At 41.0% G+C, this 20,669-nt stretch overlaps 1 pseudogene; it reads right to left on the bottom strand.

Annotated features, from left to right (window-relative positions):
• Window positions 1-2,108: 2,108 nt before the first annotated feature.
• On the bottom strand, window positions 2,109-18,898 carry LOC125886159 (NACHT, LRR and PYD domains-containing protein 12-like; annotated as a pseudogene).
• Between the last annotated feature and the right edge of the window lie 1,771 nt (window positions 18,899-20,669).

Below are 20,669 nucleotides of genomic sequence, written 5' to 3'. Positions count from 1 at the left end.
TTTCAGAATAAAAGCCTATTTAGAAAATGGAGGGATTCTCTCAGCCGAGGTTATAAGGGGCTTTTAATTTGAAACAAGTGTTGAGTTTGAAATGACAATGCGATAAGTTAACTTTACAAAGACAACGGAGCGGATAAAAAGTAAATCTATAAACACACAGAGGGATTAATAAATAACGGAGCGTCTATAATGTAGTTTGTTTCAAATGAAGCTGAGAGCCTCTGCAGTTGTGGTGAGTAAAAGCCCCGCCGCTATTTGTTAATGTTATTACTTTATGTCCGACCGTGAGGATGTGCCATTGTTTGCTAGCTTGATGCTAATGACAGTAACGTTAACTCAGCGGGTTGACAAAGTGCCTCTGCTGTTTCACACCATCATTTCCCCCTTTTACTCTGTGTGGTAACATCCCTAGAGGAAATATTAAAAACGCTGGGGTGTTGTTGTCATACAGTTGTCTATGGCAGCAGATGGTTCTGTGTTTCTACTGGTCAAAGTGACGGCTGTGATGGGAGAACTGGATCTCAGTGAATGGCAAGTGGTCCATAACTTTAATTCTGGAGACAAAAAAATGTAGGCTTAGCGCCCTGTGGTACATTGCCCAATAGGAAATGTAGAATACTCAAAAGTAAAACTTTAAAAGTGCTTGAGTTACTTTACTCAGGGAGTAACGTTGGAAGTACTTTTAAAGTAATTGAGTTACTTTACTCAGGGAGTAACGCAGTAACTGGTTACTTTTTTAAAAGGTAACGCAGTAACGTACTTTGATTACTTTTAAAGTAACTCTTATCCAACACTGCTGATTACCAGGCCCATATAGAATCTGCAGATTTTTTAAGTTTTAGTTTTCAGAGGTGATCCAAAATGAAAATCTCTTGAATTCTGCACATGCATGTTTTTTTGTTTGTTTGTTTGTTTGTTTGTTTGGTGTTTTTTTGCTTGTAATGTGATAGACAATTAGCCTGGAAATCCAGACCCAAATCTAGAAAGATTTAGGGTCTGGCCATGAGTAATGCAAATGGCCCAACTTGAGGGGCGGCACCAAGCATGCATTTGTAAACTGCGCACAATTGGATAACACTACAACCAATCAGAACAATACACAGGGTGACGTATCCAGAGCTTAGCTACCAGCGGAGCTAACTGGTAGATTAGACTCTTGCCGTATCCGGTCAGCAAAACAGCAAAAACGTCCTCTTGCAAAGGAAAGACTCGAGCGCCGTCTTCTGTTCCTCTTTTAGAGAAAAAGCCAAGTCTAACTCGTTCATTGTGGCGGCCAAAGCTGTTTCAAACAGCTGGTGTTCATCCGTAGCCATCTTGCAATGTTTACTGACTGATTCCGGACTTTGTCATCGCAGCGCTGTCGTCATCGGTTTAGCCCGCCTCTGGCCCGCCTATATCAGATACACTGATGTGATTGGTGCAGCTCGGTTTCATGGGCATAGGTAATGAGCATCATTACTGACTGCCAGAGTGACTCGCTGAGCAAATTCAAATTGTGCTCTCGCCAGAACTCTGGATTTTCAGGGTTATAGACAATACTAATTTATGATAACAATTGTTTTTGAACAAAAATAACAATAAGAGTACACATGTATAACCTGATGTTAATTCCACTACAGAAGAGACTTGATGATCACTAAAATTAGGTGGGGAAAAGTGGATATATCAATAACAGTATCGGTAATTGATCAAATGAGTTGTCATATATCGGCATATCAGATATGGGCAAAAAATCCATTATTGTGCATCCCTAATCAACACTATGAAAACATCTGACAGATGAACAAAGATTTCAGCACGGTTTTGTTTTTCATCCACACAGTTCATGTCCTCCACAGCAGCAGCTGTTGTCCTTTGAACACGTCTTCAGTCTGCCTGCTGTGATGAACATTATTTTAATTATTCTAGCATGCTCCTTCCACCACCGTAAAACCTCCACCACCTCTTTTAGGTGGCAAAAATATGTTTTGCTGCGACCCTGTCCACAGCAGCACATTGTTTATCTTCCATGTCAGTAGATTTGGTTCATGGAAAATGATAGCAAAACAACAAAGTACATAAAATAAGTACAGCACAAACGTCTGTTTAGCTAAATATATTTAAATGTTACAATTACTGCTGAAAATAATAACAGAAATTAACAGTTTTGCTGATTTTATATCTGCAATCACAATCAACTGCCAGTTTTCTTCCCAGAGGTGACTGTTGTTAGCATGATGTCACAGTGATTTGGTTTAGTTGCAATATTTACAAATGGGGTTCACACTAAGCTAAGCTAGTGTGACACTTACACACACGCTGAGAATCTCTAGCCCCAAGCAAGTGTACAGACACTGAGCAAGCAACCGATTCAGCAGAAAACAAACACTTTCATCAGATAACTGAGCTCACTGTTCAGAGAACAATAGATCACAGTAAATCAGAGAGTCTCACAGAGCAAAGTCGGAAGGCCGAGGAGGAAAAGCGGCAACAGTTTCGACCCTCTGCATCATCTCAGTCAGTCCAGATGTTATGTAGCCCAAGCCTCAAGATCAGCCTATCCACGGCAGTGACATCACAAGGGCTCACCCAATCAGCGCTGGGCACCAGCACCAGGAGGAAAACAAAGATCCTCCGAAGACAGCAAGAGCTTTCACTCTCCTAAAACACTTCTGCTGCCACACACGATGAAACATACCGTGAAACATACAGCTGGCCGTATCAATGGACGTGCAGTGACAAATAATGTTTTAAGAATGAAATATTTTCTTGCAATTTTGAGTTAGTATGATTTACAAAAATTTTGCTGTGTGTCAGCAGTGTGAGTGTTTCTCTGCACAGGATGAGACTCTCCCTCCTACAGTGAACACAGAGACACTGTGGAACCAGACCGTAACCCAAAGCCAGGGTAAAGAGGCTCAGTGAAGGTGGTGTTGAAGGTGTGGAGGTGGATCAGTGAGTCAGAGGAGACTCTGTAGAAGGACAGAGTGCCAGCAGGACAGTCCACATACACTGCTACTCTGTTAGAGACAGAGGAGGAGGAGGGCTGAGGGAGGTCTTTGTCTTTCTTGTTGTGCAAGACAGAGTATCCAACAATATCAGAGCAGCTCAGACTCCAGGACTGATCATTTCCTCCAAACCTGCAGTCAGCACTGTCTCCTCTCCTCCTGATTCCTCTGTAACTCACTGATATACGAACCTTTCCTCTCCACTCCACCTCCCAGTAACAGCGACCAGTCAGACCATCTGTACACAGCAGCTGATATGAGAAGTCAAATCTCTCTGGATGATCAGGATAAGGCAGCTCCTCTCTCACTGCTGTCACCGTCCTGTTGTTGTCAGTCAGTTTGAGGTGTGTGTTTACTGTGTTCATGTCCACTTCGAGTTCACAGGCATCTGATGGAGAGAACAAGACACAAACACTCATCTTTTAGGATCCTCTTTCAAACGGAGCACTGAATGCAGATACTCAAACTTTTGATTTAAACTACTTTAACATGTGCTGCCTTGTTTTCATGAGTCAAAGTGAACACACACTTACACTTTCTCAGACCAGGTTTCAGCCACTGCTCACCACCAGGTTCCAACCTAGAGGGGGAAACAAATTCAGAATGAACCTTCGTCATCAATAAGCTTCATAAACCTTCACTCATCCATCAGTAAGACAAAACAGCAGCAGTTAAAAAACACATTTCATACACAGACTCAACTAAATTTAAGATTCCCAGTACCCTGCAAAGCCAGATTAATGGATCACATTCTGTCCAACAACCTATTTTTCCTGTCACAAACTTTAGAAAGACGACATGATGAGACGCTCTGGAAGTTTTCCTTACTCCTCTCCTAGCTCTGCAGTTACTGTTTCACCACAACACCTACATGTTCCGTCTCCAAATCCTTGACCACCATCATCTTCTAATCTCCTATTCTCTCCAACCATATAAACTGTTGGGAACTCCTTAACCAGACAAAGCTGCTTCTTCAACACAGCCACTCACTGCTTCCCTAGGGTGGATGCACCAGGAGGGCTTCGGTCTGGTCTTAAACTAATGTTGAATTCAGACTACACGACATCAGCCTGATTACAGCCCAGCACGGCTGTTGTACAATGTAAACTTAGATTGTGATGTGTCACACTAAGTGTCGTGTGTGTGATGATTCATTGTTTTTTTTCCTACTTCTCCCATCACAGCAATCACTCTGACAAATAGGATCACAAAACTTTTTGAGTTAGGGTTAAATAATTTTCTAACTGGTCTTTCTCAATCACCTTAGGCAATGCCTCATCCTCAATAACTCTGACCCAGGGTGCCCCCCAAGGCTCCATCCTGGGCCCCTCGTTATTGTGCATAAACATGCTACTGATTGGTCACATTGTAAACAAACACAAAATCCAGTACCATTGTGATGCAGATGACACACAAATATACTGTTACATACAAAACGGCAAAGAAGGCAGTTTTAATCATCTTTTATCCTGTCTATCAGATATAAAGTCCCGGATCTCCCAAAACCCTCTCCAGTTTAACAACAACAAATCAGAAATAATTCTCTGTTCTCCAGCAAAGTCCATCACTGTTTTAAATAACCATTTTGGTCTGTGTCTGGAAATGTCAAACCTGCAGCCAGAAACCCTTGGTGTGATACTTGAGATTGACCTCTCCTTTGAAAACAAAAATACAGGTGTTGTCCACTCCTGCTACCATCAATTAAGAAGCATCCTCCTGGTTAGATTATTGTAACCTGCTGTATTTAGAGTTAAGCTAAAAAGCCATCTCACACCCTCAGCTGGTGCAAAATGCAGCTGCTTTGAACAAACATTAGAAAACATGACCATATCAGCCCTGTTTTAGCCTCTCTTCACTGGTTACCAGTCAGTTTTAGAAATGATTTTAAGATTTACTGATCACCTTTAAAGCACTTTATGGTTCAGCCCCCAGCTACATTGCTGAGATGCTGCTCCCCTATGTGCCAGGTCGCAGCCAGATCCTCAGGCAGGGCTCTGTCTAAAGTGAACAGTCTTTTGCAGTCGAGGCCTCTCAGCTCTGGGACTCCCTGCATGAGGATCTAAGGCTGCAGAATCAGTGACATCTTTTAAATCACTTCTTAAAACTTATCTGTTGAAAAAAGCCTTTTTATTAATTTTAGCACTATGATTATTTTAAACATGTCTTATTTGACTTTTCTTGTTTGTTTTTTTTAATTTTATATTGTCATTGGGTATGGTATTTTTGAATTGTTTGATATAATTGTCTTCAGCGCAGTCTTTGCTGCAGTTTGTTGGTGACTTTGCTGAGCTGTCTCTATGAATTTCTTTAAAGCTATAGTGCATAACTTCTACATGTCCGTAAATGTCCGTTTCACCCAAGCCACGACGAGAGGAGATGACACAATGCTGATTAAGCTGATCAGCTCTAACATCTCGCGGTATTTTTCCAATATATATCATTTTTAGTTTGCGTGTCGACCGGCAACATTCCCACGCTGGCGCACAGGAAATGCCGCGTAAGTCTGAAAGTCTATTAGTTAAGAAGGAAAGTGACCGACGGAGAAGGCAAACAAGGATTTGTATTGGTGTCGCTTTTCCTCGGTAAAGAGCCCTGAAGGAAGAAATTGGGCTGAGGGCAGACACAGATGTTGCCTTGCTGCTGTTGGATAAGTAAGTGACTTGGTTTATAATTATATTATGAGTAGTATGTGTTGCTGTTACATCTACTGGACCTCGTACTTTATTATTTTCTTGGAAATGGTGCTATGAACATAATGTAATGTTAGCAGCCTGGTGTTCGTCACGTTGTGTAGCATTGTGTAAGTTACACGGTGTGAAGCCAGTGTTACTCTGTGTACATGGAAGTGCCCGCTTATTTGTTGTAATAATGCATTATCCACTGGGGGCGCGACAGAAGTTATGCACTATAGCTTTAAGTTGCCTGTTGATATTTGTCTAAAATCTGCATTGTTTTAAATCCGAGTTGAACCATGTAAAGCACTTTATTGTACTTGTACATACTTGTATTGAAAAGCATCTTCTATATAAGGTTTATTATTATGATTTTTTTTAGGGGGATGTTGGTCTGTAAAAGACTTCAGCACTGTACAGACCCCACGCAGGCTGCATCAGCATTGTCCAGTACTGAAGTCTTTTCACTTTTGCATGTGTAAGACTTTGTTGCCATTGCCGTGTGTTTACTTGTGTTAGGCAGATAGTTAAATTGTTGAATATTCTTTGGCCAAATTAAATGAAAATCTACATTTGTATCAAAAATGCCATGTACCATATCTACTTTTATTGAAAAAGAAAATGGGAACAGCCTTACAAAGTAACTCTGAAGTCACTGACCTTAGCTACTTTCTTTGCACCCCTAAATATTGGTCAAGCAGGGACTCTCAGCATATCAGTTACCGTTTTCACTGTTATCAGCAGTGCTGCAGGTACAGACTGTGAACTAACAGTCTAGCTTGTCAGTGTGACAGAGAGACAGTGTGTTGTCCACATGAAACAGTGTGTTGCTGTCTGTTCATACCTGAGAGTGTCCAGTTTCCAGTGTGGGTCCTTGAGTTCAGCAGTCAGTAGCTTCACTTCTGAGTCTCCTGGATGGTTGTAGCTCAGGTCCAGCTCTCTCAGATGGGAGGGGTTGGAGCGCACAGCTGAGGCCAGAGAGGTACAGCCTTCCTGTGTGATCAGACAGCCTGACAGCCTGGACACACACACACACACACACACACACACACACAAAACAGAATTAGCTACATGTTCAATTTTCTCATCAGTCCGCTGCTTTTAAGAGTTGTCGCTAGTATACAGTCAAATACCACCAGAACCTGTTTCCAACAAATCTGCAATAGTTCATTTTTGATCACACAGGGGCAGCACAACAATCGCTAAAACATAACACTGACAGACTAACACCTCATGAGGTAAGCTAGCACAGTGGAGAAGAACAGAGTGACAGACTGTCAAAATACTAGAATTAAACATTGACTTTTCCTTGAAATGTTTTAATCATTGCGGCCAGACAGCAGACATCTGTGAGATCGTTCCCTGTCAATTTCTCAGAAAAAAAAAGTTACCACAGTGTTTTTGAGTGTAATCCACTCTGTTAAACCCTACTGTGAAACAGAAGTTGAGTTCTGACCTGAGAATTTCCAGTGTACAGTGTGGACTCTCCAGTCCAGCAGAGAGCAGCTTCACTCCTGAATCCTGTAGGTCATTGTCACTCAGGTCCAGCTCTCTGAGACGAGAGGACTGGGAGCTGAGAATTGTGGACAGAGCTTCACAGCTTCTCTCTGAGAGATTGCAGCCACTCAGCCTGAAGATGAGATGGTGATATTTACAAACACTGATACTGGTTTCATATCTTCAGTGTAAAAGGCATGAGATTTCTACAGTTGCCCCTACTAAGTTGATGAGTCAAACGATCAAAGGCCCCAAGTGACGAGAGGACTGTTTGGACAAAAATTGTTTTTTATTGTGTATACTACTGGGATGTAACAGCAACTATTATTATTATTTTTTTTTTTTTAAATATAGTCAAATTGGATCCATTTTTTTTAAATTAAGCCTTAAATAAACTACAATGTGACAAATGTTTTTAAATATTATGGCTGCTTTAGTCTGTGTAGGTACAACGAAACTGAAGAAACAATTTGTAGGATTTTCCAATTGATTAATGATTCAATTTGTGAGCTAACTCTTGCAGCTTTCAGTTGACTACGACATTCATCATTGATTATAACCTTACATGCGACAATGTTAGTATCTGCAGTTGTCTGCACACTTACAGAGCTTTGTTGGAGGTTTTGACCACTGGCAGCAGCCTCAGAAGAGCCTCCTCTGAAACAGAGTATTTCTTCAGGTCAAACACGTCCAGATCATTTTCTGATGACAGTAAGATGAAGACCAGAGCTGACCACTGAGCAGGAGACAGTTTATCTGTGGACAGACTTCCTGAACTCAGGTACTGTTGGATCTCCTCCACTAGAGAACGATCATTCAGTTCATTCAGACAGTGGATCAGATTGATGCTTTGCTCTGGAGACAGATTCTCACTGATCTTCCCCTTGATGTACTGGACTGTATCCTGATTGGTCTCTGAGCTTCTTTTCTTTTTCAGCAGGTCTCGTAGGTGTCTCTGATTGGTCTGCAGTGAAAGACCCAGGAGGAATCGGAGGAACAGGTCGAGGTGTCCATTTGGACTCTGTAAGGCCTTGTCAATAGCAAACATGTGGACCTCTGTCATAGACATTTTGCTGAAAACCTTTCTCACTTGTCCACCACAAGTTTGCCCTGGTTCAGACATCACATTCTTGTTTCTGTTAACGAGTTCCCTCTCTACATATAAAGCTGCCAGAAACTCCTGAACACTCAAATGGACAAAGCTGAACATCTTGTCTTCATCTTCAACATTCTTCCTCCCACGTTCCTCTTTGAAGATCTCTGTGAACACTCCTGAGCACACCGAGGCTCCACTGACATCAATGCCACTCTCTTTGAGATCTCTCTCGTAGAAGATCAGGTTGCCCTTTTCCAGTTGGTGGAAAGCCAGTTTTGCTAATGATTTAACGTAGTGAAGGCACTTTTTTTGGTCGTACTTCTTTTTGGTCTGATGAACCTGAAACTTCACGAACTCTGCGTACATCTCAGTCAGGGTCTTGGGCAGCTCTCCTCCCTCTCTGGTCTTCATGACATCCTCCAGAACTGTAGCAGTGATCCAGCAGAAGACTGGGATGTGGCACATGATGTGGAGGCTTCGTGATTTCTTGATGTGGGAGACGATTCTGTTGGCCTGCTCCTCATCTCTGTATCTCTTCCTGAAGTACTCCTCCTTCTGCTGGTCAGTGAATCCTCTAACCTCTGTCATGATGTCCACAAAATCAGAATGGATCTGATTGGCTGCTGCAGGTCGTGTGGTTATCCAGAGGCGAGCAGAGGGAAGCAGATTCTTCTTGATGAGGTTTGTTACCAGCACATCCACCGGGATCGACTCTGTCACATCAAAGTCTGCCTCCTGGTTTTATTATTAGAACAGTCCAGTTGAAGGCGGCTCTCATCCAGTCCATCCAACACAAAGAGAAGTTTGAACCTGCTCTTGTCAAAGTTGGTGTTTCCTGATGACTGCAGAGTTGTAAAGATGTAATTAAGAGCTTCTCTCTTGATGTCTTTGGTCTCCCTGATACATTCATGAATGAGCTCTGCCAAACACAACTTCTCTCTTTTCCATAAATTCAGCTGGCGGAAGGTGAAGGGGAAAACAAGATGCACATCTTGATTGGTTCTTCCTTCAGCCCAGTCCAACACAAACTTGCGCACAAGAAATGTTTTTCCAATTCCTGCAATTCCATTGGTTAGCACTGTTCTAATGGGTTTATATCTTCCAGAGGGGGGTTTGAACATGTCATTGGGTTTAATTGGATTCTCTGTATCTGCTGGCTTCCTCTTGGCCTCAATCTGTGTGACCTCATGCTGTGTGTTGATGTGTACGTCACCTCCAGCTGTGATGTACAGCTCTGTGTAGATATCATCTAGACGCTGCTCATCCTTCTTCTGTGCCCACCCCTCTTGTGCACACATGAACTTATCTTGAAGGTATGATTGAAGCAAGTGTTGGTAAAGTAAGATGTGTCGTGGCACTGGTACTGGAACAATCATATCTGTGTGACATAAATAGAAGAAATGTGTGTACAGATCTCTCTTTTCTCACAAGTGTCAGTAAATGCATGCTTTTAGTTTTGTCAGGTTGTTTGGTCTGACAAAAATCTAAAATGCAGTCAAACAGAAATTTGCAGTTACAAGTGGAGCAAGTTGTCTGTGGATGGTAATCTAGCATTAAGAGATTTGTATTCATGTAACAGCAAGCTATCTTAAGGTTTAAATTCAAACACATTCCGCATCAAGTCGGTAATACCGGATTTTTGCCACTTGGGGGCGCAATTGACTCATTTAAAATAAAAAACGACCTTAGGACAACAGAGTGACAGTTACAAGTTGTTTCTTTTATTCCTTACAAATAAATTTTGCAGCTTACTCAATCAGTGCAAACAAGGGTTGCCTCCTTCGTCTGGCTCAAAGCCAAAGTGTTGCCATAGTGGCGCATTCCTTGATTTCGTCGAGGCTAAATTGTCCCCCATTATCGACTCCCCGTCACTATTAAATAAACTCCAGGCTACAGTAGAGGCGCATGGGTACTTGCACCTCCTGGCTCAGTCCCCGCCCCACCCCCCTCTTTCTCCTGCTCGCTGTGGGCTTGGTGAAGAGGCAGACACAGGTGCTCACAGACTCGGGCTTACTATAAGCGGAGCGGACTACGTGTAAAAATGTCTGTGAAAAATCCCCGCAATGGGAAAAATACATGCCGAACAGTCTTTTGTGTGACACTGGTGCACGGAGCGAAGTCCGCGCGGAGCGAAGTCCGCACGGTCGTGCTTTGCATGCACAGGGCTTGCGGACATTCACTTTTACCGGGTGGACCTCCGCAACATCCGCTCCGCGTATGTTCTGCCCGAGTATGCAGTCCGGTCGGTCTCAAAAAATAAAACCCGGTCCAAGACGGAGTACCGGACTGAATTGGTATTACCGAGAACCGACCCAACCCTACACTCCACCCATCTAAATGTTGTCATAGGCCAAGTACCCACACTCATTGCAACAGTACCCCTGATGGAAGTAGCCCCCCAGAAAGGCAGTGCACCATGCCACACCACAAAAACTGCTCAGGAATGGCCCAAGGAAGGTGACAAAGAGCTCAAGGCATTGACCTAGCTTTTGCATTCCCCAGGTCTCAATCTGATCGAGCATCTGTGAGACAAACTGTTAAGCTAGAGGTCCTTTTTCCATGCCTCCACCGGTCAGAGCCAAGTCTGATCTACGGTGGAGCCTCTGACCTGTCAAAGAATGGAGACAGGACCTCTGTGGGTGTCCTGTGTTATCTGCGGAGATGCGGGACTCGAGTCACATGACTTGACTCGAGTCAGACTCCAGTCGCATATATGATGACTTGAGACTTGCTTGACAAACGTTATTAAAAGACGCGACTTTGTATTCATTACTTGAGACTTGACTTTGACTTGAGACAGATGACTCGAAAGGACTTGGCTTTAATTCAATATTAAAGGCACGCTAAGCACCGTTGGACGTCACCTCTGTTTACGTTCAACAACATTATCAAACACAACGGAGCTAGCTTGCAGCTGAGACTTGAAAGTAAAGACTTGAGACTTGCTTGTGACTTGAACATGTGTGACTTTCCCCCATGTCTGGTTGTCTGGCACCGGGGCGTCGTCAATGGATCCTTTGAGTCCTGTGGGTTGTGAGTTAAGGTACCAGCATTGGATTGGATTGGATTGGGATTTGGGGAATTTGGAGGCCAGGTTGACGCCTTGAGCTCTTAGTCACGTTCCCCGTGCCATTCCTGAGCAGTTATTGTGGTGCGACATGGTGCATTGTCTTGTCTTGGGGGGGGCACTGCCATCAAGGAGTGCGGATGCCATGAGAGGGTGTATTGGGCTGTAATGGTGTTTGGGTGGGTGCAGCGTGTCAAGTGGTATCCACATGACTGTCAGGACCCCTGGTTCCTCAGAAGAGCATTGCACTGTAACAAAACCATCAATGTTATTCACTCCACCAGTCAGTGGTTTTAATGTTTTGGCTGATCAGTGTATATTACAATGTAGAACTAACTACAGAGTAAACAAACACACACACACACACACACACACACACACACACAAACACAGTGTTAAAATAAATATAAATAAATAAGAAGAAAAACAGAGCTGTTGAATTAGTCGCACTTAACAGAGGTCTCAAAACTTAACAAGCTCTGCAGAGGCAGTTTCACGACAGAAAAACTACGTATTGAGCGCTCGTTCAAAGTATAAAAATGGCTATCAGAAATAATGACTAATATTAAAAAAAAAACAATTAATTGAATTAAGTAATATGATTTAATTTGTGTGTGTGTGTATGTGTGTGTGTGTGTGTGTGTATGTGTGTGAGAGAGAGAGAGAGAGAGACAGAGGGGGAGAGAGACAAAGACAGCGAGGGTGTTTGTGAGAACATACAAAGACAAAATGGCTGACAGGAGAGATACAGGGGCGTAAATATAGACAGTGCAGGCAGTGCGTTAGCACTGGGGTCCATGGGGTGGAGGGGCCCGACTGCCACCTGGAACTACGCCCGTGTTCAAAGAAGAACTCACATTAAAATAAAAATGGTGCTGTTTTCCATACATGCCCTAAATAAGGCAAACCCATCTCCACCATGGCTTTCTGGTTTTGTAAAACAGTGTCAGTCTATAACAAATTATAAACTTATTCTACATAAACTATTTAAAAAACTATAAGGTGGTTGGGGAGGTTGGCTCTGACCACATGTGGTGAGTCAGGACAAAGGAACAATGGGAACATGAGAAGCGAGAAATTTGAGTTCCCTATATGAGAGTAGCTAAGTTCAAAAGCCAAATCAGAGTATATGTGTATGAGATCTATGTCGTATAAAGGTGCTGGGTTAGTAAAAGGGATGTTAAATTGCATGCAGTCCAGTTTAGAGTTGCCCAAATGAACAAATTATCTGTGGAGTCCAGTGATCCCAACATTCCCCCCTTTGGTCTCATTGCACCTGATATGTGACCCCACAAAGATGTGAAGTTCACAGTTGAAAGAGTTCATTTGTCAGTTTGTTCAAGTTGTAACATCTGGACAGTTTGTTAACAAACTGGGGGTTTGTAAGATCATGGTGTGGGTTAAAATGAAAAAGAAAGTGGCAAATACATAAGCTGTGACCCTGCTTCGCCTCAAGCCTTTCCCAGCTGACCCAGAGCCGGTTGCGGCGCAGTATCAAGGTAGAAATACGCCCGCCGGGAGCCGTTCAGCACCGCGGACCGTCGGACCAATGGGATGTCGGACCAATGGGCTGGCGGACCAGTGACATGGACCCGTGCTCGACTAGCTCTGTTACATCATACTGCTAGTCCTAAGCTCATGTTTTTCAACTAGTTGTCTTACTGACAAAATACTACCAAGAAAGTAATCAAAATCTACTTGCAAAGTTGGACAGTGGTGTTTTAGTCCTGTCAGAATTTAGGCTTTCAAAACTTAAAGCAGGTTATCAGACTACTACCGTTCAGAATTACTAAGTTTGCTGTCGGCACTGACAACTCAGGTTTGCCTCTCATTTTGTGTCCATGAACACTTGATTGCTCCTCTTGCCAGTGTATGTCCTTGGGCATACCAATGATGGACCCACAAAGCAGACTTTAGGGAGGATAACAGTTTGGGGGTTTAATTGAGCACAGGTTGGTATACAGACAATCAGTCCGGGAAAATGTATCCAAATCAGCAGGTAAAATGTAGGTAATGAAGAGGAGCAAAGGTCTAAACACACAGTAGTAATACTTAAAAGAAAATGCTGGAACTCTCAAACTAAGGCAAATAAGATTGAGCACAAAAGAAAGGGAAGACAGACTAAATACACTAGGAGAGGGAAGACAATGAGACACGTGCAATACACTGGGGTGGGGCAGGCAATCACACAGGCAGGGAACTTGACAGGAAGTAGCTCTGAAATGAGACAAGGGGTGTTTTTCAAAAATAAGGAAGAATGCTTGAATGGCTGAATCTTGTATGATAAGTTTTAATTTAATAGTTTAATATCATGACAGGTGTAATGTTTGGCTTCACTTAGCGATGTGCCAACTTTTCCACCACAGCTAAGCATTTTTTGGCAATATTTTGACTTTATTAAAAAAAAAAAAAATCAAGCATTTCCACTGTGAAAAAGCCTAACTAATGCACTTTGCCCTTTAGTGTCAGTCTGAATGGGATATTACTGTCCCTTGAATCAATGGAAAACAAGTCATCAGCAGTCACAGAATTTCATTCCACTGCTATGCTGATGACACACAGTTCTATGTAAATGCCACTGCTACAACCCTACCCTCATCATCACAGTCATCCCCATCAAAACTCACCACCTGTCTGGAGGAGATAAAGCTATGGATGGAGCACAACTTCCTCCAACTCAACAGCTCCAAAACTGAAGCCATCCTGGTTGGCACCCCTCACCAGACCAAATCATCATCCATAACCAGCATCACCTTTTCTGGCTCCAATATCCCCCTCTCATCAACAGTCACAAATCTTGGTGTAAAAATGAACCCCCAGCTCACCTTTGAATCCCATATCAACCACCTCTGCAAGACCTCCTTTTGCCACCCCCGTAACATTGCCAAACTCCGCCCCATTCTCTCCCTCTCAGATGCCGAAAAGCTGGTTCATGCCTTTTTCTCCTCCAGACTGGATTACTGTAACGCACTTCTCATCGGGATTCCTAGCAAGAACCTGCAGAGGCTTCAGTACATCCTAAACTCTGCAGCTTGGAGCGCTTGAGAGTGCGGACACATGAGCACCTCACTCCCATCCTCTACTCACTCCACTGGCTTCCCGTCTCCATCAGGATTGAGTACAAGGTTTCCCTCCTCACACATCAATGTATCCATGTGTGGGGGTGTGGCTAACAGAGCACATGCACTCTTTTCAAAATGGCAGGAACCACAGCTTACACATTTGGCATCAAGGGAGGAAAGTGATCAATTTTTTGCAGATATCATGTTTCTGTTGCTAATAATCAAATTGTTTCTTCAATATAAAAGTCTTAACTTCAATTTAATAAGATTTCAGAAATGTACAATATTTTTAACCCTGTCAAAACACAACTTTTATTCAATGTCCTTTGTAGGGGACAGCGGGACTTGCTAACTTCTGTTTTTATCCAATTTCCATACTTCCGAAATTGTGAAGTGTATCAAATGTAACATGTTTTTGTGTGTTTCAAAGACAAAAAACTGCTTCCTGTTATACCATGCATGATCTGTTTCTACCATTTTTTTTTCCCCGTTAAAGGGTTTTTTTGGGGGGGAGTTTTTCCTTATCCGCTGCGAGGGTCCTAAGGACAGAGGGATGTCGTATGCTGTAAAGCCCTGTGAGGCAAATTGTGATTTGTGATATTGGGCTTTATAAATAAAATTGATTGAAATTGATTGATCTGTTGTTAGTGCTGTGTGTGATGTGACCTAAACTCAGCTTTAGGTGACTATCAAGTGTGCAGAATGCAATTAACTTAAAAAGCTCCACAATGAGATGTTACTTCTTAAAATTATGTTTTAGTGTTCAGATGTGTTTCCTTCATCTAACTGTTTTTTTGTAAACATTTTTTATTGAATGCATTTAACTGTTTTAAATGCTCATGAAATGAAAAGAAATTGGATTAATCTGTTTTAAGTGTTCAGGAAATGAAAAGAAATGTAATTTATCTGTTGGAAAAAAACTAAATTTTACACCAAGCAAGACCCGATGTCCACTGTAAGGGACATTTGATAAAAAATAAATAAATAAATAACATTCATGATTTTTTTTTTTTGCTGTAACATGTTTCTTTCAACTACAATACTTTAACTATCTAAAAAAAAATTCTAAATATCAAAACCTTTTTTCTTCCGGGTCTCAGGAGGTTAAGACATTTCTTTTTAGCAAACCTTTTGGTTTGATGTTTTTGTTTTTAAACCTTTTTCAATAAATGCTCATCTTGTTTTTATTCTCTTCCATTCCTTTTTTGTTTTTATTTTTTTATTGATCTTTCTTTGCTTTTAACTTGTAGCACTTTGAGATCTTTTGATGAAAAGGGCATTATAAATAAAATGTATTATTATTATTATTATTATTATTATTATTACATGACAGAGATCAATTAAATCATAACTGAGCATCTGTGGAGTAAATTCTGTGCCATTAGAGGAGCAGATTCTACTGAAATTTTCACATGAATGTTCAAATCCCAAAGACATATCATCCTCATCGGTGGTTCAGTCTCTTTTCTTACCATGACAGGTCTGATGTAGGGTTGTATTCTCACTCTGTATTGGCTATCAGATTCTGTTTATTCAGCATTTCTCATGCTCATTTTTCTAAATATAGAACATTTTTGGGAAGGTTTGATTATAAAATATTACAGCATATAAGTCTCATAAATATTGCAAATTATGTAATGACTAATTGTCAGAATTCCTGTTTTATTGATGAGCAGCTATTCTTGAAACCATCACTCATTTTCAATATGAAGTCTTCACAGTTGTTTAAGTAACAAGCGCTCAAGTTGAGACTTTACTCATCATTCAAATGTAAATAATGTCATAGCAATTAAAGCACCAAATTCACGCCAACCACTGTGTGTGTTGTCCATGTGTGTATTGTACATCAGAAGTAAAGACTGAGCTTCTTAGCGCTGCAGCAGTGACCGTGTTTGCTGCAGGTCTGGTGCTGCTGACTGAAACGCCACCAAACAAAACAAAAGGGGTCTGAACAGTGTCCTGCAGCACAAAATGAAATTTAAGATTTTTAAAAGCTTGTAGGGATTTTTTTATTTTAATTTTTAATTTTGTAATTTTATGGAGGGAACTGAATTCAGACTTTAAGACCTCAAGATACTCTGATACTCCTTTGACTAAATCTCAGGGAGTTTCCCTGTCTTTACTTTACTGTAACAAACTCATGATGCCTCACACACAAAGTAAAACTTACGTTTCATTATTTCAAACTTTCAAACTGCACTTTGTCTCTCAGGGCTTTTATACATACCAGAGAATATAGCAGCTTTGCCTTTGCTCTGAGAGGAGGAAGTTCCTCTGTTCTCTGAAGTCTCTCCAACATCGCTGACATCCACTGACACTGTGTGAGACAGGTTATGTGTTCCATGAACTCTCTGATGACGACATACAGGATACTACTGCTTTATTTCATGTCCATAAGCCTCATGTGCATAAGTGCATTGCGTCATCAGGACATCTCACAGGTTATTAACTCAAGGCACAATAACAACATTCACATTACTACGAATAATATCTCACAGTGTCTCAAACTGAGCAGCAGTGTTAATTTTGACAGCTATTTTAGATTTAGTCTTTTCGTCTTGACATTAAAATGTTTCATTAGTTTTAGTCACATTTTAGTTATTTTTATCCTTCATAGTTTTAGTCGATGGAAATTCAAAACATTTTAGTCACCTTTCAGTCCTGATGTTTTCTATATGTCTTTTATCTTCAAACTAATCCAGTGAGTCTGATTCATGGATCATAAATCAGACTCAAGGTGACAGGTTGTATAAAGTAATGTGTGTGTCATGTCTCCAGCAGTGTGTGACAGGTTTAGGGGCTGATTTACGAGCACACACTTACTGATCATCATCTGAAAAGCTCAACATCTCTCTATTTATGCTCTCAACAAATAACTAATGTGAGCCAACTAGGATTTGTCCCCAGGTTCATTGTAAACTCTGACTTATCCATGTGACTGTTAAGAAGCAGAAACATAACTTGTTTCTTCATGTGCAACATGTTAGTCTGGAGGTTTAAACTGGTGTCCTCTCACAGAGTTGGTGATTCAAACTAAACTTTCATCTCTGTCAGAGAAAACTGATCTGAGTTCAGACTGTTTACTTACAGCACAGCTACACTCACAGATAACTGAGCCTCCTACCTGCCTATCAAACACCATCAACCCACAAACCATCTCCAGTCCGGACTGAGTGGAGTCCTGCGGGGTGAAGCTGTGAAGGCTGCAAGCGGAGCTAGCTGCTAACAGCCACCGCTGCAACTAACAAACTCCACAAATCCATTCAGCAGCTCCACCATCCACAGTCAGACACACACGGCTGATTATTTACTGCTGAATTACAGCTCACAACTCGCACCAACCCAAACATCCTGGTGCAGACTATTTACTGGAGTTTACCAGCCTGTCTATTGCAGCATTTGAAGATAATTGCATTTTCATCACGTCTTTAGTTTATATTATTGAGATCTGTTTGTAGCTCGTCACCGTCTCACTTTCATCATGGAAAAAGGTTGTTTTGTCATAGTTTTTGTCATCAAAATTAACACTGCTAAGGAGAAATTTAGATTATTAAATCAGGTAGTGTCATCACACCTCTGATGATTAATAACCTGAACTTTTTCTCATAATTCTGAGATCAGGTCTCCAATTGTTCTTCTTTGGTGAATACAATGAGCGTCTGTACAAAGAGCCTGTTCCTCTACAAGTATTGTGTTGCTCATGTCAACTCACTCTTGCCTGGATATACAAAATAAAAAAGTGTCACTGACCTCGTGGTCCTGAGCTGGTGTCTGACAGACTCTGCACCAGATCATTCTTGTTGATCTTCTCTAAGACCTTCTTGGTCACCTTCAGAGCTCCATCAGGTTTATAGGTGTTCACCATCACATTCACTGTGTCCCATCTTTCTGCTTTCTCCAGTTTGGACACTTTGATGGCTTGGTAGCCTTCCAGGATGTCAGGCTGCTGCAGGTACCATTTGAAGGTCTTAAATTCATCTTCTTTCAGATCCTCCAGAACGTTCAAAAGGTCCTCTGCCGTCATTGTGGCCTCCTGCTAAAATCAGACAGTTTTGTTCACTGAAAGAAAACTGTAACACGAATGTATGAGTGCGGCAACAGTGAGTTCTGATTGGCTGACACAGGGGCTGTGTTGGTGTGACTGGTGTGCAGAGTCTGGAAAGTTATGTCGTTCTACCACTGTCCAAAGACATGTGGTAGACTCTAAATTGTCCATAAGTGTGAATGGTTGTCTGTCTCTGTGTGTCAGCCCTGTGATAGTCTAGACCCTGTAAAGGAAACAGACTGATTATATCATTTCAATTTCAACACATCCCCCAAAATCCTACACACTGGACATTTAAGAAATCAGGGATTTGTCTCAAAAATATTAATTTGAATATTTTTGAGTAAGTGACAGATCAGAACTGCATTACTGTATTAACTACATAATGAGCTGAAGCATAAAAAGAAAATCACAAAACTCTTACCTGAAAGTTTGGAGAACATTAGAACGTATCGACAACATCAGAGTCAGGTCACTCTGCAGTCTGGCTGCTGTGTTTGAGCCAGTAAGTTTACCAGAAGTAGAAAATGAGGAAATGCTCATGTGTGAACACAGAAGTGAAATTCCAACTTCATCTTATTCAGGTTCCTCTTTGTTGTGTGAGTTCCTGTGTAGTATCTGACGTGCCACGTGTTATGTGACGACCGGGGTCTTATATGATCAGTTAGAGGCCCAGGTCAAGGATAGATAAGTAAGGTGAAAGGTTGGATTCCATCTAGATTGTCTCTCTGTCACTTGTCACATTTTGTCTCAAAGTTCATCAAAACAACCGACCTATATATGCAGGGTAAATTGAGCCGTTATTCAGAGCAGTTCATATTGGCGTCGAACTCTCTCTCAGGCTTCCTAGGTGCTTGATTTGATGCTGTACTTCTTGTAATAAACCTTTTCTATATACATGCAAGATGGTGTCATCGGAGTCTCCTTCACCTGTAACATTGTACATTACACCTTTGCATTGCCGTGAGACAATGTAAACTGTTCAAACTAAGAAAGACATTTAATACTGTCATCATAATACTATTAACATCTGAAATGCTTCATTATCTTTAGGATCAAATCTGCACCTCTCTAATCTCTACATAAGTAAAGTGTAACAGGAACTGCTGCAAAATCAAACAGCTTCCTAAACATCAGAGTGAAAAACAAGATTTTTACAAAAGTAAAAGACAAGAAATATCACCAGTGAATCTCAGGGATAAGTTTAATACATGTGTATGTTTTATTTATTACCTCCACCAAGGAGGTTATGTTTCCACCGGCGTTGGTCTGTTTGTCTGTTTGTCTGTTTTTTTGTCTGCAAAATAACTCAAAAAGTGATGAATGGATTTTGATGAAATTTTCAGGAAAGGTGGATAATGGGACAAGGAACAGATGATAAAATTTTGGTGGTGATCGGTTGAAGCAAAGTGGATAAAATAATAAATAAAATGTATCGTCTGAGCCTCAGCAGCAATTCCAATTTCTAAAGACGATGAAAATAGCACCATCTGGTGGCCGGAAAGCACCTACTTGCTAAATATTGAAAGGTAATTGAAAGTTACTTGTAGTTGAAAATTATTTGCACAACAGAGAGCAATATGTCATTTTTAATGATAAACTGTCACAGCGGGATGTTCTAAAATGTGGAGTTCCACAAGGGTCCATTTTGGGTCCATTGTTGTTTTTGATATACATTCATGATTTACCAAAATTGTCTAGTATTTTGTCACCTATCTTATTTGCTGATGACACCAATGTCTTTGCTACTGACAGTACCACTGACTCACTTACTGATAAAGTAAATTCTGGGCTCATTCAATTTGCTCAGTGGTTTCAGTTAAATAAACTATCACTTAATGTCAAAAAAATCTAATTTCATCATCTTTAAGAACAAGAATAAGAATTACAATCCAGAAAAAACTAAAATTTATATTAATAACAATTTACTTTCTAATGTTTCATCAGCAAAGTTTTTAGGTGTTAATATTGATGAGAAACTTTGTTTTAAGATTCATTGTGAATTTGTGTGCAAGAAGGTCTCAAAATCCTTAGGTATCATAAAAAAGATTAAACCCTATTTAAAAACAAGTACTTTATTAACCTTGTACTACAGTTTAATTTATCCTCATATCTCTTATTGCAATTTAATTTGGGCTAGCACTTATCCTTCTTACTTACAACCAATTCATAGACTCCAAAAATCCTTTGTAAGAACTAACTCTCCATATTTAGCTCCATCCACACCTCTGTTTAAAAAATTA

This window comes from Epinephelus fuscoguttatus, linkage group LG3, assembly GCF_011397635.1.
Source record: "Epinephelus fuscoguttatus linkage group LG3, E.fuscoguttatus.final_Chr_v1".
NCBI lineage: Eukaryota > Metazoa > Chordata > Actinopteri > Perciformes > Serranidae > Epinephelus > Epinephelus fuscoguttatus.
This window is presented reverse-complemented; position numbering and strand designations above follow the sequence as displayed.